The sequence below is a fragment of the Lagenorhynchus albirostris genome, chromosome 18 (genome assembly GCF_949774975.1).
Source record: "Lagenorhynchus albirostris chromosome 18, mLagAlb1.1, whole genome shotgun sequence".
Taxonomy (NCBI): domain Eukaryota; kingdom Metazoa; phylum Chordata; class Mammalia; order Artiodactyla; family Delphinidae; genus Lagenorhynchus; species Lagenorhynchus albirostris.
Genome location: NC_083112.1, coordinates 14,027,683 through 14,034,411, shown reverse-complemented (window position 1 = coordinate 14,034,411; position 6,729 = coordinate 14,027,683).

Genomic DNA, 6,729 nt, shown 5'->3' with positions numbered 1-6,729 from the left:
ATACTTCTACCAACAGTCTAAGACAATCTAAGGGTTTTAAAAAATTATTATTATCATGCTCTTCAAAAATTTTCCAGTCTCTGCCTATCATCCAATTCCAAAGATCCTTACACATTTTTAGGTACATGTTACAGCAGTACTCCACTTCCAGTTAGCGAATCTGTATTAGTTTCCTGCAGCAACTGTAACAACTCATCACAAACTTAGGGGCTTATACAACAGAAATTTATTCTTTCACAATACTCAGGGCCAAAAAATCCAAAGTCGGTAGCACTGGGCCACTTTTGAGGCCCAGACAGGGCCACGTCCCCTCTGGATGTGCTAGAAAAGAATCCATTTGCCTCTCCCAGCTTCTGGTGGCTGTTGGCATTCCTTGGCTCGTGGCTGTTTCACTCCAATCTCTGCCTTTATGGTCACACTGACATACTTTCTTCTGTGCATCAAATTTCCTCCTGCCTCCCTCTTACAAGGACACATGAAATTGCATTAGGGTCCACCCAGATAATCCAGGATAATCTCCTCTCGAAATCCTTACTGTAGTCACATCTGCAACATCTTTTTTCATATAAGGTAACATTCACGGGTTTTGGAAACCAGGACCCAAATATATTTGGACGGAGACATTCTTCAAACTACCACAACCACCTACTTATTTTCTTCAAATGAAATGGTTGCTGTCATCCTGGCCTCACTGAATGTCAGCTGGACACACAAAATTCAGCCTTTGTGAAAAAATTGTCTTTATGGAGAGAAACAATAGGAAAGCAAGTTGGATATATCTGTGTAAAATGTGATGTAGGTTACAGAATATTTTTTAAGCTTCTTCGACAATTCAAACAAACAAAAGTACATACCACCACCTAGAGTAATTTTGCCAAAAATAAAATAAAATCTTAATCTGATGAAGCCTCAGCACTAACTACCAATTTACAGGAACTATAGAAGACAATGTAACATGTTAAACAAGTCCAGATAAAATCTACAAAATCCAGACTCCAGAAAACTATGGAACAGAGGCTCACTTCTTTCAACAAATACATATAAGGTAAAACAAAGTGAGATTCAGAGTTGGAACTGGACAGAGCAAGAAAAAAGAGGAGAAAGAGGAAGAACCTACAAAGTAAAGAAAATTTAAGAAACAAATCAATATAGAGAATTTATTTCAACCGTGGCAAACAATTTTAAAAATCTATAAGAGGAGGCAAAATTAGAACACTGACAATATATACTAATATTAAGGAACTAAATTTTGAAGTCAGTAGCGTCGTTTCAAAAAAAATTACTGTTACACTTTAGAAAACATGCTCAAATATTTAAAGATGAAATAATATGATGTTGGAGACAATGCAAAGTAGCCAATGGGCAGGGGTAAGTATGCAGGGGTATCAATAGAATGACACTGTTTATTAGTTGACAATTGTTGAAATGTTTCATAGCGTAGAAGAAAATTGGAAGTAGTATTATTTGGAATAAGTTTTATGATCTAGGCTTTAAAATACAAATAAAGATGAAAACCAATGTAATCATCAGCAAAGATGTAATAATTAAAGATTAACAGTATGAAGCTTGGATTGCATTTCATTGCCTTCCACCTTGATTTCTAGGATGTTTGAAACAATTACTGTAAGTACCTCTGTGGGCTGCATAATCTATGAGAAATAAGTTTGCATTGAAACCTGAGTTGTTTCATGTGAAAAATGATTTCTTCTCCCAGGAGAGAAAATGATAGAACAGGTATGTCCCCAGAGGTGAGCTGATAAAATAAATACACATAGAAATAAATACTTAAAGGCTTCTTGTGGAGGCTTCCCTGGTGGCAAGTGGTTAAGAATCCGCCTGCCAATGCAGGGAACACGGGTTCAAGCCCTGGTCCGGGAAGATCCCACATGCCACGGAGCAACTAAGCCCGCGCACCACAACTACTGAGCCTGCATGCCACAACTACTGAGCCCGCATGCCACAACTACTGAGCCTGAGTGCCTAGAGCCCGTGCTCTGCAACAAGAGAAGCCACCGCAATGAGAAGTCCGCGCACCCCAACGAAGAGTAGCCCGCGCTCGCCGCAACTAGAGAAAGCCCGCGCACAGCAACAAAGACCCAGCGCAGCCAAAAATAAATAAATAAATTTAAAAATGAAAAAAAAAAAGCTTCTTGGGAACTATTTTCCTTAGTTTTTCACAGACTGGCTTCATGTTCATTTGGAAAATATTTAACAGAAGGTTCAACAATGAAATATTTCAATGTGAATGTTAATTTTTCATTTTTGAGGTCGCTTTGAAACATTACCAACATTGCCAAAACGTCATGCTGGATAATCCATGAATTTAAGGGGTTGGCAGAAAATGCAAATTATACAAATGAACAAGGAAACTGAGCGAAAACAAATTATTTGTCATTATTATGAGAATCCAGAATCACCTGATGTGTGCTGATCAATACAGTAGCCAATAGCCATTTGTGACAACTGAAATTTAACTTTATTAAAAATAAAGTTGAAAATTCAGTTCCTCAGACACACAAGCTACATCCCAAGTGCTCAACGGCCGTAAGTGCCAAAGGCTACCACGTTGGACAGCAGAAATACAGAACACTTTCACCATCATTTCTATTGGACGTGCCAGACTGCATCCAATTGGTAGTGTGTACACCAAGTACCAGTGCTAATTATTTATTGAGTTATTGGCTTAAAGACCCTGTCCTCTTCTCACACCTTCCTTGATTTTTCATCATATAAAAAAGTATGAAGTTTTATGTTACATTAAATTTTTGTTGAAGTATGTTGCTTTTTCCACCTATAAAAATCCATGCATGGACTTCCCTGGTGGTGCAGTGGTTAAGAATCTGCCTGCCAATGCAGGGGACATGGGTTCGAGCCCTGGTCCAGGAAGGTCCCACATGCCACGGAGCAACTAAACCCGTGCGCCACAACTACTGAGCCCACGCACCTAGAGCCCGTGCTCCACAACAAGAGAAGCCACAGCAGTGAGAAGCCTGCGCACTGCAACAAAGAGTAGCCCCCGCTCACCACAACTAGGGAAAGCCTGCGCAGCAACGAAGACCCAACGCAGCCCAAAATAAATAAATAAATAAGTGTATTAGAAAAAAATCCATGCAATAAAAAACGGGAAAAAAGTTTTTGTTTCCTAAAAACAAATCTATTTCCTTTTATCAGATGAAAGTTACATATCCATATTTCCTTCTCTGCTATGGCTACAAGAAAACTCAGAATTAACTTAATCCTTAATTGTTGTACCTGTTATTAATCCAGGTTTTGAATAAATGTACTTTTCTCCCCTCATACAATTTTTTGACATTATTTTAATGTATTTAAAATATTTTATTGTGAAGAAACTCAAAATTCCTTTTGGAGATGGGCAGAACATAATGAAGTGTATAGAAATGGAACTCTTCTGCCCTCTTTGTTTCAAGAATAAAATTCCCAAGCAAGAAATTATGACCAAGTAAGGTTTTTTCCTAATAATAAACATTAAAAAAACTATAACTTTCATTAATCAGCATATTGTATACATCAGTGCCAAAAGCCATTTTATAAAACTAAGCAATTATTTTTAATAAAATTCCAAGATGGAAATTCCCTGGTGGTCCAGTGGTTGAGACTTAGCACTTTCACCAGTGGCCCGGGATCAATCCCTGATTGGGGAGCTAAGATCCTGCAAGCCACGTGGCGTGGCCAAAAAAAAAAGAAGAAAAAAGAAAATCCCAGAGATTGAAAAAACTACTTAAATATTAAAATTACCAAAACTAATAGCAGACATCATATTAATTAGTGAAGTACTAACATTTCCATTAAAATCAGAAATAAGGACATTCCATATCATGACTATCATGCAACATTGTTTTGAACAGTGTATCTAATGCAATAAAATTTTTGAAATCACACAAGCAATAAAAATATTGAAGATGTATACTTATCTCTATTTTCAGAGTGGTATACCTAGCATATGTGAATATCTATAATAGCTAATTAAAATTAGTAAGCGTTTATAAAGGTGAGTAGATATATGTAAAAAGATTTGATACTTTTTCTCTATACCAGCAAAAACTAATTAGAAATGGGGGAAAAATCCTACTATAGTAGCTACAATTAACAAATACATAGGATAAATTTGACATAGGAATCAAAATGTGTCAAAAAGAAATGTACAGGATGTATATTTTTTTAAAAAAACGCCAATACAATCTTATTAAAGGATATAAGACATAAAAGCAGAGTGAATTATTTTCTTGGATACAGACTCTTAAAACCATAAAAAATATCCATCCTTCCCAAATTAATACAGGTTAATTCAACATTGAATTTCTTAGGAATAATTTAATCTGCAAGAAAATATCCAACTAACTGTGGCTTAAGTAACTCAAACATTTAATTATCTCACATAAAAAGAAGTGTGCAGAAAGGAACTACAAGGCCAGTTCAGTGATTCCCCAATCATAAAAACCCAGGCTCCTTCTAGCTTTCTGTCTTCCTTAAGAATGTTGGTTTGTTGCTTTATAGTTCCAAGAAGGCTGCTGCAACTCCAGGCATCACATTCAAGTTCAATTCAAGGGAGAAGATGGTGGTGCCAAATATACCTTTTTTTAAAATCAAAAAACCAAATGATTTTCCACAAGTGCCAGGACCGCATTGGCCAGACCGTATCACATCATATGGCTACCTCTACATGCTGTTTAGCTGAGAAAGCAAGCACCAGTCTCTAAGGTGGTGGAAGGTAAGGGACGAGGTTGGGAATGGGTGTTTATTTAGCCAATCAAGTGTTAATATGTACCACATATTCTAATCAGAATCTCTTTTTTCCATTCAAACTGTTCTGTCTCCCCATGTAGAATGTAAATTCCAGAAAATTTACCTTGCTCATCACTGTATTCCTGGTACCTGGCATGTAGGTACCTGTTGGATGGATAAATAGCTTTAATGCAAAGTGAAAAATCTGTCTTAAAAAAATGGCCATTTCTAAACGACAGATAACTTAGGTTTTTACAACTATACCTTCAGTTTTCGGTACTGCGACTAAATACAGAATCATACGATAGGGAAGGTCATCTGGCTTCACCATCTTCCCAGTGTAAGAATCTCTGCCCAAAGGTGGCATGGCTGCCCATCTGTGGCTTAAATACTGCAAGTGAATCTCTTAAGGTTTGGTGAGTGCTTCCCGTGTGTCAGAGAATGGGTGTAATGCTCTACATGATCTTATTTGTATTCACAAGAATCCTATGAGGAAAATACTATTATTTCCATTTCACGAACGAGAAAAATGAAGCAGAGAATCTCAGAACAATACAGAAGGTTAAGTGGCAGGGCCTGGATCAGAACCCAGGTCGACCTAACTCCAGGTCTCAAGTTCTGAACCACTGAGCTTTACCACTCCCAGCATTAACACAATCCATTCCACTGGAAGGTTTTTTCACTGGGCTGGGCCAATTGGCCACTCTGTTATTTCTGCTCATTGCCTTAATTCTAGAGGAAAGCTCACTCTACTCCTACATGGTCACCCTGTCAGGGTCTCAGAATTATTTCCAAACACCGTGTTATTTCGGTCCCCTGCTTTGGGATTACAGTCTATTTGTGGGATTCTCCCTGAAAATGCTGCATCCCAAAGGGAACTTCAAGATCTCTGCTCTGCTTACCAGGATCACCGACTATCCTATCTATAAACTTGCCATTATATTTACATCAATGTTACCTGAGATTGCAACAAGTTTTTCTTAACATGGCTGTAATGCTTTTGGTCAACAAACTTTCTAAATCTTTTTCAGACAAGTTGTTGCCAAATCAGGTTTTTTCCATGACTCTTTCAATGTATATAATTTACATTTAGCCATGCTAAGTTGCAGTTAATTCTTTTGACACAGTTGTTCTGAACTATTTGGGCATAATGCCCTTTACACACACACTTAAACACACACACACACACACCCCACAAAGAAAAAAACTGGATAAATTTTTTAAATTAGTGTTGATTAAAAACAAATGTATACATAATTAGTTCCTAAATCCCTTTAGTTATAAAAATTAGTATTTAAACACAGTAAACATCAAAACATTAAAATATTCCTGTACATATACTATGAAGAAAAATGTTATAAAAATTTGGTGATTGTGACCATTTGTAATACATAGAAGTCCTATGGGAAAAAATTTGCATAACACATTATAGTAATCAATTCTGGTAAAGAATAAATCTGAGACATGCACCATGCTACTAACATTTTCTTTCTTGAGAATGAAATGGCTGAAAACTGAGAAGCAAGTTTAGGATATGAACCTGTTGTGACACAGACAATTTGATCTACCTTTTAAAAGATTTTATTCAAAAGACTCAACCTACCTAAAACATGCTCATTTCAAAGCATGCTTGTTTCATGAATGACACGGTGTCTTTTCCTTACAAATTGCATTGAAGCAGAATTAAATCATGACAATATCATTTCATTGTTTACAATGGAAGAAACAAAAGTTTCAAAGAGTGCTGTTTTTCATTGTTCAAATTCCACTCAGTTCTTACATACAAAGAGTATCTACATGTCATTAAATGTTCAGAAGATTAACTTAATAAACTCAGGGATTCTATGGGTAAGTGCGTGGTAGAGAAATGACTTGGTCTCTTTGTAAATAATCCATTTTGCTCATCTGTAAAAGAGTCAGCAGCCACAGAGCAAAATTGTTAAAACAACAAAAAGCTAGTAGGGAGAAAAGGAGTAATTCCCTGCT